Raw genomic sequence first — 13,567 nt, forward strand, 5'->3', positions numbered from 1 at the left:
AATGATGCTTGTGCTGACTCGCTGTAAGTGTGACCCTCCTCCCTCGATTGATAGGCTCTTCAGGGAGTCATTTGGCTAATGAGCCGCAGGGTGCACCTGCCTAATTTGCAGTGATGCTTTACCTGATATACCACAAGCTGCCTTTCAAGCATTCCCAACCTGCCTGCTACTTTCTGCTGAAAATGGGAAAAGAACTCTAACACGTTTCCACCAATGCAAGCACTGGCAGCTCCCTCACATGTGGCAAACACTTTGAAACTGAGAAATTCTAAAATTCTATGAACTGCAAAATCCATAATGCAGTGGGAGGACTGGTGCTGACTTACTGCAGTGTGCTCCCTCCACTTTGAGAATATACAATACTATAACAAATGTTGCAGATTTTCCAAGCTAATACGATCGTTCGGTCATTTGCAGAGTCACAAACCCGCGGTGAAGAGGATACCGAAAGGCCAAGTAAAGAAGGAGCATAGAGGCCTATGGACAGGAATAAGAAGTATCAGAAGATACGAAAGGAGGGAACATAGAGAGTAGGTTTAGAGTCCTAAACCTGTTCCTTCGGTGCTGTATGCAGCTGTGAGGATAAAGAGATTTTTGCCCTCTACAATACTACTAGTGAGTAGCAAATTTATGGAGACCTAGTCAATACTTGTCGGGCTGGGTAGATCAACAGAGAGTGGGAGGAGGGGGTGGGGTTTAAAAACAAGAGGGGGAACATTGGAGGTGGGGGATAATATGTGTTAAGACAATTAATGCATGTTGAAGGCCGAGTTTCTGACCTTGGTAGTGGGGAACTGGGTTTGAGTCTCTGCGTCGGCTCAACATCCTGTGATCCTGGGCAGATAACTTAATCCCCCCTGTGTAATTGAAAGAATTAAAATAAAATAGAAGTGTCTATAATTTAAATAGTGCTCATGTAAAGCACTCCAATCCCTTCAGGACACAAGTGAGGAATAAAGAGGTGGGTGATGCTTTTATTAGAGCTGTAAATAACACGTGCCTCTGTTACCCAACTAATCCACTCAGTTTACCGATCTCCAGAGGATGGAAAGCTGAGCATGCCCTGCCGGGATTGGGACTTGCGATCTTAACTCAACCCTATTAGTTAGCAGCAAACTCCAGCTCACTGAGCCACCCAACAAGCTTTGAAAGGGGGCTGACCAGCATGTAATAGTCACCAACCAATAGCCTCAGGTTATCACTGCAAAGGCCATCACTGTGCAGAAACACTGTGCTCAAATGTAGTCTCAGGCCCTGGCAATTACAGGAGCAGCAGTGTCGCTGCCACAAGTCACATAATGTTTGCAAACTTTGACACACACTGATCATACCGAAACAGAGTGACAGAACTCAGCCCAGGTAACCCACTTACAAGAGCCTTCTTCCCCCTTCACTCAAGTGTTGACAATAAGCATTTAATGAATGCAGCTCCTCTGTTGTCTCCGGACAGAGCAGGAAAACTTGAAACAAACTTTCCAGACAATCTCCCCTTCAGAGACCTCTCCCCGCACCACCACATTATAACTGAACATGACAAACAAAACAAAAAAACCCCTTTTCTCTTTTCTTTAGAACATGCATATGTTCAGCTCACGCACCGACACCCAGGTCTCTAGTCAGTCCGCACCGGAAGCCTCCCTGTTGGTAATCACAGGTGCTTAAGAAAATATTGAATAAAGTTAATGCAATATTAATCGCCTTTGGTGTAGTCGTCGAAGTGGGGAAAAAATGTAGGGGAACTGTGGGCGGAGAATCAGAGGATGGGACTAACCTGAGGATTGGGTCAGTGGGCAGAGTCAGAGGTGTGCAAGAAAAAGCAAAACATTCCAACCACAAGCCATTTGTGTCCAAGCCAGGCAGTTTCTGTAATCAGCACTTCTCCTCCCTTGTTCCTCAAGAGCAGTTCAAACATGAATGGCAAAATTTGCCACAAAATACATCATCTGCTGCATAATCAGATGCTTTTAACTAATAAATTGTTTGTTGTTCAAACTGATCAAAATTTACTAAAAATGTGACTTGTGTTGCTGCAAAGTTGAGGGCCCTTTGCAAAGGTTGACTGGTTTCCTTTCTCACTTCTGCATTGGTATGGTACACTGGTACTAATGAGGCAAAGTGTTTGCAGAGACGGTTAGTATGTGTAAAAATGTCAAAATAATAAAGCACCAGAAAATACATTGCATTACCCTGTAGCCTATTTTTTGCTGCATTCGTCAAGACTGTGACATAATCTTGTCCTTCATTGCTGCATAATTCCAGTGGCCCCAAAGCAGGCAGCACATGATAAAAGTACTTGTGCATGAAGCAGAGAAACCTTAAAGTTTGTGAACTTAGTTTGGCGTGCGTGCAAATTCTGCATTGCCGATCCCTGGTGAGTTGCAGCTACTACTGCTGAAACACAGCCAATAGAGGTACCAATGGGTGAGGCGGACTGGCCTCAAGGGTCCTGTGACCTCAGTGAAAGAGTCACTGTTGCTCTAGGGTGTGCTACTTCGTAGGCCTGTCCACAAGATGGGTGGTAAACTTCAGTATGGGTTGTGGTGGACAGGGCTTCCAGGTTAAAAAACACTTGCCACCTCTAGGGTCCATCTGTTCGTGCTAAGACACCAGGGCTTCCAACGTCTAGCGGGCCTTTTAAGGTATAGCAGGGGAATGTGCTCTCTCGGAGAGTGGTCTGAGGGACTGGTCATGAAGGCTGATCCTGGTTCCACAGTTCCAATTTTGGCATCTCTGACCAAAGAGCCAAATCCTCTCCCCGAGAGAAACTCGCACTGCCTTCAGCTACAACCCAATTGTGCCCTGCTATAAACACCTGGATGCAACTCAATTCAAATTATGCACTACAAAAGAGCAATATGCTGCCTGGAAAAAAAGTAACAACATTCTAGAAAAATCAAGCACTCACAGGGAATGCGAGATTAAATAAAGCATGTGAAATGTAAGCAGGAACAACATGGTTACCTTAATGTTTTTACACTCATTATTCAGTAATCAATTAGTGTTTTTGCCTGACAGTTAAGCACATGACTACACTGCCCGGAAGGGACCTGTTGCAATGTGGATTGCTTATATCCTTACAGAACGTAAGCAGGGTGGTTTAAAAAGACCACATCCCTGAATAAAGAGCTGCGGTACACATTTTATAATCTCAAGTATGTAAAAGAGCTGATAAGAATCACATTAAACGATTTCCAATCCACCCATCAACCAGGTATTGCCGTACCTCCAAGAATGGTGCACTTCCCCACTCGGGAAAAATGCTGTTCAAAGAAAGACGAGCAAACGAAAGTAGCGCTTCACTGGCAAACTCTGTAAAGTGGCGCTAATGTGAGTGGGTGTGAATAAAACCAATCAGGTAACTTTGTGATCAGTCTGTATTGCTTTATTTAGTTATGTATTTATTGTTCGTCATTTGTGCATTTTTTCTCTCCGTCCGAGGCTGCATTTTGGAATAGAAAAATGTCAGAAAAAGACATTTCCATCAAAAGTGTTTCTTGTTTTTTTGGATCCATTTCACAGCGGGACAAATAAATGGGAGGAGAGAAAAGAGAGGATAAGAGCTGGTCCTTCAAGTTATGTTTTCTGCAAGTTAGGTGGAGCGCAACTGAAAGAGAGGGAGTGGAAGGAAGAGGAAGAGAGGGGGTGGAGGGGGCAGTTGCCAGCGGCAGAACAGAAGTGTTAGAAACAAGGATTTATGGGAACTGAATAAATATTTGGCAGAAGTGTAGCAGGTCCAGAAAGTTACCATACCCTGCCCTCCCTCCTCCATGCTGTTAACTACACACTTGTGGGATAAAGAACAGAACAAATAAGACGGCAGAGTGTGCGAGCTCTGAAGGTTTCTTACCCAACTGGAAAAGCCAGATTTACAGCCTGCTTCTGGGGGGGGAGAAGGGGGGGCATCTGCTGTCTTTGTTCTTATTACCAAGCGCAGTGGCAAGCTGCCCCTTGTGTCAACGCTACTCACACAAAGCAGGGGCTGGCATTCCTGGGATGCCATGGCTCTGAGGTGGGGGCCGATGAGGGCAACCAGCTCAGCAGCTATCTTAAACAAGGATGGAAAGTTTAATCAGCAGGTTTCATAAACAAGGATGAGATGTTTAAAACATAAGCAATGGGGCAGGAGGCGACAGTAACACAACTGTGGCATTAAGAGGCAGTGGGAGGAAGAATGGTATATTTAAATGTAAGCAGCTAGGGGGTTGACACGAACCACAGGCAAACAGTAACAGAGCAGGAGACCAAGACAAAAATAGTCCCCCAGAGAACAGATAAAGAACCATAGCGGAATGATACAGTACTAAGTCCCTGCTCCGTGGAAGGAACAGAAAAGAGAAAGGAGGGACAAAGAAGCATGACTAAATACTAGCAAGCAAGGATTTTTAAAGGCCCCTGACATAGGCAAATGAAAAGCAATGGGAAAAAGGGGGATGGACTTGAAGCCCACACACCGATTACAGCAGGTCTCGAAGAGACAGCGCATGCACTGTCTAGCTCAACCTAAAAAGGGAGGTGTTCCAGCACTAATATTTTAGCCAGCTTCCTAGTGTAAAAACATGCTTTGTATATTTGTGTTTGTAGGGCCCCTCCTGCTAAATATACCCGTAATAGTAGCTTGGATAACACTGACACAAGCAAATTCCTTGAGAGAACAAAGAGGTGGCAGACTGCATGTGCATCTTGTAGGAATCATTGTATGTGACGGTGTCGTCATATGAGTCTTTTGCAATTTCAAGGGTGATGATGTGGGTGATGCTGGCACACTACAGGGGACACTCATTGGAGCAAGGTTGCTTTGTGTAATGCTGGCATCCTCTTCTTACTCATGGCTACCTTCTTCTATCACTGTGAACCAAGCCGCTAACTCTTTCTCATTACCATCACCAGCAGCTATATTTTTAAGGTACTCGTCCCACTGGATTGGATGATGTTTTTTCAGATGGGACGTTTGGCATCCAGTACAATAGTGCGAAACGGGCTTACCTCGAGGAACACTTGCGTGCAAATTCAACAGAATTCTATGTTATCCCCCTTCTTTATAATTGTAAAGCAGTGCCAAACTGGGGAGGATAACTTTTTAGTGTGCCACTGCCAATTCCTGAAGAACTGGAGGTAGATGAGTGTGTTGTTTGCCGCTCTGTATGGCATACTTTGACTGTGGTAGTGTTGGATGCCGGTCTTGATGGCGGCCATACCAATATGGAAGCTGTGGCGGTGTAACCACATCCTCTGAGAAGTTTTACTAGGAGGAGTGACTCTGAGTCTTCTGAGCCGCCCTCCATGCTGACAATCACTGACTCATTGTTATCATTGTCACTTTCCATATTTCTAAGACTTTCAGGAACTTTCCTTTTCGCTTGTCTGTTGTGGCAGGTCTCAGACTTGGCAGGGGTGAATCCATGTCCAGGTCATCAAAAGGGTGGCTTGGAGAAAATGGTGGAGTACCCTTTCTTTTCCTTGCTGGAGAGCATGAAGCCAATGGTTGAAAACCAACATCGTGCTCAGCAGGAAGCTTAACCTCCTGTTCTGCATCAGTAAGAACTCTTGAAGATTCTGGCGAGCTATTGTGACTTATGCTGCGCTGTCTAGCAGTGTCATTGCCCCCGTCTTGTTCAGAAGGAGCTTACTCAAGATGTATAGCATATTTAGTAGTAATACCCGCCACTTTCTTCTTTTTGATTCAGGGTTTTTGTTGTGGAATTGTCTCTTTCCTTTTTCTGATGATGTAAGATGAGCGTTGTGAGTCCGTTTACAGTTTAACAAATTCGGCATGCCTGCAATTGGACCATCCTCTGCTCTCAGGGCATTTGTCAGGTAACTCCTGAAAGGAACGAGAAGTACGTGTATCAGTAGACTGATACCTGTCAGGCTGTTTAAGTGTATCACGGTTGCGTAATTTATAGCACTTTTTAGTGGGTTCAGGTTGTGGAGATCCACCCCCGTGTTTTTGTTTTACCTTTTTTTTGTTTGTCCCAGGATTTTTTCGACGACTCTGGTGCCTGGATATAATTGTCTTGGTCAGCTTTACATTCAAACTGCGGGCCTAGCTCCCAAATTATCTGGACTGTTAGAAATGGAGGTCTCTAGTTGGCAATGGTTTGCACCGTTGTCAAAGTAAGGACCCTTCTTCCTAGTGAGGGTAAGGGGGATGCACTTCAAAACTAACCCCTGCTCACCCCCTTGGTAGCTTGGCACAAGCAGACAGGCTTATCTCAGAGGCAGTGTGTAAAGCATTTGTGTACACATAATGTAATACAGTGAAAACACTACAAATGAACACTACACCAGTTTAGAAAAATAAGTAATATTTATCTACACCAAACAAGACGAAAATGACAAGATTTTACAATACAGTATTCAAAATTTGACTTTTAAAAGGTACAAATAATTAAGCTACAGGGAAGGTGATGCGTCGGTTCCTTACTCCAGGTGAGGTAATGCATCTGTGCCTTACTGCCACGCAGGGGCGGTGATGCATTGGTTGCTTACTGAAGGGGAGGAGATGCATCAGTTTCTTACTGTGCGGGGAGGTGATGCGTCAGTTTCTTACTTGGCCCTCAGCGTTCTTGTAGACTTGGTGCCCTGGTGCAATATGTGACGATCGGGATGCACCCGTCCTCGATCAGTGTGGTGATCTCGGACTTCAGAGATTGGTGCACGGGATTTGGCATGCTGCGATTTCTCCAGCCGCGGCAGGCGCTGCGTTAGTTTCTTAGGCGATTCTTGAAGTTACATTTCTTTTCTAACTCCCAACAGCAGGAACAACCTCTAGAGGCCAAACTCAGCAACAGACACCTCTTGGCAGATCAGAACTCCCATCAAAGAGGTTCAGGGGAGCTGGCGGTGAAGTCTTTGTATCCCTGAGACTTCAAAACAGGAGGCAAGCTCTACTTCAAGCCCTTGGAGATCTTCCTCAAGCAAGAGACACAGCACACAGCAAAGTCTTTATCCTCTTCTTGGCAAAAACAGCCACTGCATGTCAACCCCCAAACATCAGACAGAAAAGGGGTAGTACTTCTTCTTCAGTTTTCCCAGCTCTTCTCCTTGACAGAGGTTCCTCTTGAATTCAAAGAGTAATCTCTGAAGTCTTTTCTATCCCTGAGAATTTCAACAGGAGGCAAGCTCTACTTCAAGCCCTTGGAAAAAACGCTAACTGCAGGATGATGAAAGTACAGTCCAGTCATTTCCCTGTCGCAGACAGAAGCAACCACTGCAGGCCAACCCCAACAGCACAGAGCACAGGGGCAGTACTTCTCCTTCAGCTTTCCCGGCTCTCCTTCTTGGCAGGTTCCTTAGTTCAACAGTAATCTAAAAGTTTGGGGTCTGGGCCCCAACATTTATAGTCCATTTCTCTTTGTTCTATAGTGTAGGGAGGCTCTGCACTTTGCCAGAACCAGTTTTATCCTCTCTGGTACAGCTTTCCCGCATGAGGTGGAGAGAGCATTATGTAAGGCAGATCAGGCACATTCAGGTCAAAGAAAATGTACTCCCACTACTCTAAATGCCGCCCAGGTCTATTCAGCTCAGCCCTGACTCACCCAGGAAAGGCAGGACACACCTCAAACTCCCAGTACATTCACTGTCTACAGTGAATACACATCACCAGCCCCTGTTACTCCAAAACCAGACAGCCAATTCACAAACCAGCAGAGGCACACAGAATTGCTAAGCAAGAAAAAACCACTTTCCAAAAGTGGTATTTTCAAACACAGAATGTAAAATGTCATCCTTACTAAAAGATGCATCTTTATATTTTGAGTTCAGGCATACTAAACTTTACCTTCACATGTTGTCCCAATGGAAAGTTATATTTATAAGATGTTATAAATAAACTCCCATTCTATCAAATGGTACAGATAGCCTTTCAATAGCGAAAACCAAAATTCACTGTAGTTCACAATCAGAACATGTAACACACGCCAAACCATGTCCTACCATTCACACACAATGCACCCTGCCAACAGGGGTACCTTGGACCTTCCTTAAGGATGACTCACATGTCAGAAAAGGGAAGGTTAGGGGATCTGGCAAGTGGTTGCACTTCTGAAATAATGCAAGTGATGCACTCCACAAAAAAGTATTACAAAATACTGCTATGTGATGCCTGCTCACCTAGCTGGACTAATAAATTGTGCTAAACAGTATTTGTGGGCTGCCGTCCCACATCTGCAATTCGTAAAATGAATAAACCAAGCAAAAAGTTGCCTGAAGGCACTGTGTGACCATACATTGTGCAAGATTAAACATTGTACACGCAAAAGTACAACATAGTCGAAAAATAGGTCTGTATGAACATTTTCATTGTTTCACAAAAACAAACATTATCACATTGATATCAGATTGACAGTAATTACAATTAAATTGGACCATGTAGTGTGGTCAACTCCATACATAATACAGAATCATACAATGTGGTATAATTTTCTTGGTTCGGGTTCCACTCAATAGTGTGATGCCCTATGCATTTCGGGACTGATCGTCCCTTCTTCAGGGGCCACTGTTAATATGAACAAAAATAAAACCAAGGATTACTACCACAGCTATGTAGACGATGATAGATGCTACCAACTTTTCTGCCACACCCTTCTGGGTGAACTACCCATTAAATCCATGGTTCCCAAACTGTGCGCCACGGCACCCCGGTGCGCCGTAATTAGTTGCCAGGGGCATCGCGGCACGATGTGGGAAATTGCAGTCGCAGCGCTAGAAATGCCACCTGCACAATCATGGAAACAGGCACGGAAAGAAGGGGTAGTCTGAGGGCACAAAGAGAACAGGCATGGAGATAATGGATAGTTAGAGGGCACGAAGGGAGCAGGCATGGAGGAAAGGGGCAGTCTTAGGGCACGAAGGGAGAAGGCATGGACAGACTAGGTAGTCTGAGAGCACGAAGGAGGCTGGGATGGACAGAAGGGGAAGTCTGACATCACGGTGGGAGCAGGCATTGCCAGATGGGTCAATCAGGGGGCACAAATGGAGCAGTCATGGACACAAGGAGCAGACTGAGTGCTTGAAGGGAGCAGGCATGCACAAAAGGGGCAGTCTGAGGGCGCGGGGGCAGGCATGGACAGAGGGGGTAGTCAGGAGGTATGGGGCAGGCACGGACAGAAGGGTAGTCTGAGGGCACGACGGAAGCAGGCATGGACACTAGGAGCAGATTGAGTGCGCGAAGGGAGCAGGCATGGAGATAAGGGTAGTCTGAGGACACAAAGGGAGCAGCATGGATAGAAGACACAGTCAAAGGACACAAAGGGAGCAGGCATGGGAAGAAGTGACAGTCTCAAGACACGAAGGGGGACAGACATGGGTAGAGGGGGCAGGAGAGGTCACAAAGGGAGCAACCATGGGCAGAACAGGCACTCCTAGCGCAGGACCAGCCACAAGGCATAAAACAAGATATGGGGGAGACATCCGCGGGCAGGAGGAGAGGGTTGGCAGGGTTCTGGCAGGCAGGGGGAGAGGATTGACAGGGGTGTATTAAATGAATTTCGGCGTGCATGTTTGTCTGTTGGGTGCATTTTTCCTCCAGTATGCAATCATAACACCGAGTGGCTCTGTCTTAGCTTGGTGGAATTTAACTACAGATTAACCGAGAGTTCTAGTGGGTTTGGTCTAGAATAGATTAGAAAAATGACGATGGCCCTGTCTGTAAACAAACATTTGAAGATGTTTTTTAAACGAAATACACTTTTTAAAAATTTCATTGCAAATGCATATTCCATGTATTCAATAGGGAATATGCATTTACAATTCAATAAAAAAAGTGTATTTTCTTTAAAAAACCTCTTCAAATGTGCGTTTACAGACAGGGCCATCGTCATTTTTCTAATCTATTCTAGACCAAACCCAGTAGAACTCTCGGATGGTCCCTGAAAGGGGAATACCTTCAAATATTACTGAAACATCAGTATGGTCACTGGCTTCAATACAGCCTCCCACGCCTGAGTTCACACCGCATTTACATTGTCGATGAGAGAAAACGTATCAGCACAAAAAACAAAAGTGTGTTTTTCCCCTTTTACAACTGTTATCTTTTTATTTTGTTATAAATATGATTATATAAATGCCTTAATTGCATCCCAATTAATTTAAGGAAGACAACAGGAAGTACTCCCGAGGTCGGGCTTACATCACCACCCACCGGCCCAACGGTAAAAATAAATGGGGGGGGGGGGGCCACGGCCAACTGCCAATTAGGTCAAGGGAGCCACAGGTCAAAAAAGATTGGGAACCACTGCATTAAATAGTAGATGATGCTTGCCATGCAGAACCCCTGCATACATACCAAACTTCAAAAAACAAATAAATTAAGTGTAGTTACTACAACTGGTCAATGTTATTGGGCATTAACTGACTACTGATATGCCCCACATGAATAAAGCCGGCCCGATATAGCACAAGTGTCCTCCGTTACATGCAACAAAGTGCTCGAACATCTGAAACAAATGTGGAAGGTTTGAATGTGCTCAAGATTTCTAGTAAATAGAAAACATTTTGGTGTGAGCTGAGAATAAAGTCCCAACACCAACCAATACTTACTGCCTTACATAGACAGCTTGTGCAAATGATGTGAAAGAAATCAAGCTGTGTATTCCTAAAAATATAACCGCAAGTAAATCAAACTGAAAGGCGGTGAAAAGACTGAACAAAGCCTACGGTCGCCCATAGTGCCAACAGTGAAAATACCTTACGAGATATCCAGTGCGTCAGGCTGAATCCAAAACAAAGTGGAAAAAACGAAAAAAAGTTGCATCAAAAGTGTGCACCTACACGTTGACACCAAGAATCTCTCCCCTCGCGTGTAGAGCTTACCGCCAGGGGAATGTAGTCTTTGACTGAGTGAAACAGACAGTACAGTGTTGGAAGACACTGTCTGATGTCTTCCCGATTTATACAAGAAAAGCTCCCCCCCCGTGCCTCAGTAGGGATGGTCACCTGATCATTACTCCGCCCTGGGTGAAAGCCAATCTAATGTCCTAAGCTCTGCGGCAGCCATATTGGAAGGGTACTGAGAGCAATAGTATGATGCTCAAACTGTAAGAAGTGATCAAACAGGTGCAGTGAGAGTGGAAAACAAGACCCCAGTTCTAATCAATATATCATCCACGTGGTCTTAGTAGTGTTCAGTACATGAGCTTCCAGGAGCAAAGACCCGGTGCAGTACTCCTAACGTAATTGACGTAAATATGTGTATGAAGTGAGAAAAGAAACTGCCGCTTAGGTGCAGGTGTAAATACCAAAATGAACCGCGATGAAGTGGTTGCACTTGCCAGGTCAACATGGCAGTACCAAACTGTGCACAGACACTGCAGTGGCAGGTTTGAGAACCTTTTGCAAGGCTGCTTGTGTTGGTGGCACAATCAGTGGCGCTGGCCCAATAGCAGCATTTGACTTACAGGCCCTGGGCACACACAGTGCCCTTTACTACGGACTTAGTAGTGAGTCAAATAAGTCAATCATGGAAACACCAATCCATAATCACAATTTACACTGAGAGCATATGCACTTTATCACTGATCAGCAGTGGTAAAGTCCACAGAGTCATAAAACCAACCAAAACACGGTCATAAACAGGAGGCCAAAAAGCAAAATGTCTGGGGATAACCCCGCTGAAAAAAACAGGTCTAACATGGAATTATAGATGTGTAGGTGTCTCTAATAATTTTGGATAGTTTGCATTCCTGATCGTGTGCAAGTCTTTGACATACTGCCAGTGCTGCTGCCTCCGCTTTAACATTACTTAATATGATTGAGGATACGGTGGCAAAATTGCCAATCAACTTCATCCGCAAATCCAGGACAACAGCAAAGATGGTGTCCCAAGTGGCACCGTCTTTAATGGGGGGGCCATAGCAAGCAGTAGGCACTTAGTGAGAATCCTATGTTTATCCTAGGGTCCCGTATTTGGGAACACTGCTTTAAAGCTGATTCGTTTTATTGAGCAATCCAGAATGTCGTGAGAAACATACCCATAATTGCATTATTAGTAACTGCACTAATTGTAGGCACAGATAAATGTGGCTGGACAGCTTTAAGAGCCCTTGGTGGGACAGTTATTGTTCACATAAACTATATAAGACTAACGCTGTGTTCAGCAATGGTTAATGGTGCTAAATTTGGGTATGGTGTGTAGCCGGCTAGGACTGGCCCGGTTGCCCCATCATTACTAGGGGGACCTAATCTGGTGTTTTTCAATGAATGTGAACGGGCGCTTTGGAACCAATTGTGATGTTCCTGATATGTTAATGCTATTTCTAATTGTGTGGAAGGTCTGTATTGATTACGTGCTGCCACCTCTGTGTATGTATGAAATGTTTGTGTGTTTGCTTCTGCTGCAGGAAAGTCAAGCCATAAATATAAACTTTAGATTTAAATGCTACATAAGCTTTAACCACGAAAGTCCACCCATCTCTGTTCTGCCAAATATGATGTGACAGCATGTCTACAATTAATTGGTATGTTAACTGGGTTCACCATTTTAAAGTGTGGCATTCACTGTAGCAACACTATAGTGGGGTAATCCTATCAAGGTTCAAGCTTGAACAACCTGCAGACTACAATAGGGGGTTTCCCATCTAGCTGAGAAGGATTAGTACCTAACACCAAGGACATCTCTGTCTAAAGGTGAAAAGGGGACCCATGGGTACGTGACAACTACTCAGGAGAATCATTAAATAAGTACCTTAAAAGTTAGTAGCAACATGTTCTAAAGTTCCTACATAACAAGTAGAACTATGTATTTTGGTCAACTTAAACGTCAGAGTATAGGGACTCAGTCTGCTATATAATGTATCTAGCTCACAGTGTCCCATCTCAACCCCGAAACATACCAGGGCAGTGTGCCAGGGGGCATTTGCAACCTCAAACATGACTTACTCAGATTCCAAAGGATCTATCCTTCTGATGTCACTCTACGTATCCAAGATGAGACACAAGGAAGATGTAGGAATATTGTTTAAAACATTTATTGCAACAAACTATTCTTGCATAAAATGCATGAGCTGCAATAATTAGACAAACTAGACAAAATATTGTAACCAGCAATACAAATATGGTAAAAAAGATGACTAGTTCAGCTATGATAATGTTATTGTGTTGGTACACTCATTTCTGTGACTACATACACCAACAAGAGCATAGTGGGAGCACCCTTTGCCAGATCAATTGAGAAGATCCAACCCCCATACCTGGAGAAAATGTATCAGGAATCCAAGCAGGGGTAGTGCAGGCTATGGTCCCATGCAGGATAGGGGTCAGAATCAGCATCAGAATCAGCAAAGCCTTATCTTGGGCATGGCGTGCCACATTCTAGGACAATCCTAGCTGAAGTGCTCCTCTAACAGATGTGGCACAGAGGCAGTTTATATAACACAAGCATCATTTGGGTCAAACTTTGTCAGAAGCACAGGCTCTCCCTTATAATATGTCTGTGAGTGAGGAGCTGTCGCCATGGACAATCACAATACTTGGGGCATCGCATTCTATCTGCTTAGCCTTTGACGAAGTGTACAGATTGGATGGCTGCAACGTTTACAAGAAACAAGCTGTGTGCCCAGTGACTTTGCAG

General features: G+C 44.5%; 1 protein-coding gene and 1 long non-coding RNA gene across 2 annotated transcripts in view; one reads left to right on the plus strand and one right to left on the minus strand.

Annotated features, from left to right (window-relative positions):
* LOC146808473 (uncharacterized) overlaps positions 1–10,870 on the minus strand; it is a 37,133-nt gene extending 26,263 nt beyond the window's left edge. Inside the window, exon 1 of the long non-coding RNA XR_014967998.1 lies at positions 10,687–10,870. This is a non-coding gene — a long non-coding RNA (uncharacterized LOC146808473). The remainder of the gene's footprint in view (positions 1–10,686) is intronic.
* Positions 1–13,567, plus strand: part of LOC146808472 (transient receptor potential cation channel subfamily M member 2-like) — a 2,315,843-nt gene that overhangs the window by 1,102,679 nt on the left and 1,199,597 nt on the right. The window lies entirely within an intron of this gene.

This window comes from Triturus cristatus, chromosome 8 (assembly GCF_964204655.1).
Source record: "Triturus cristatus chromosome 8, aTriCri1.1, whole genome shotgun sequence".
NCBI classification, from domain to species: Eukaryota; Metazoa; Chordata; class Amphibia; order Caudata; family Salamandridae; genus Triturus; species Triturus cristatus.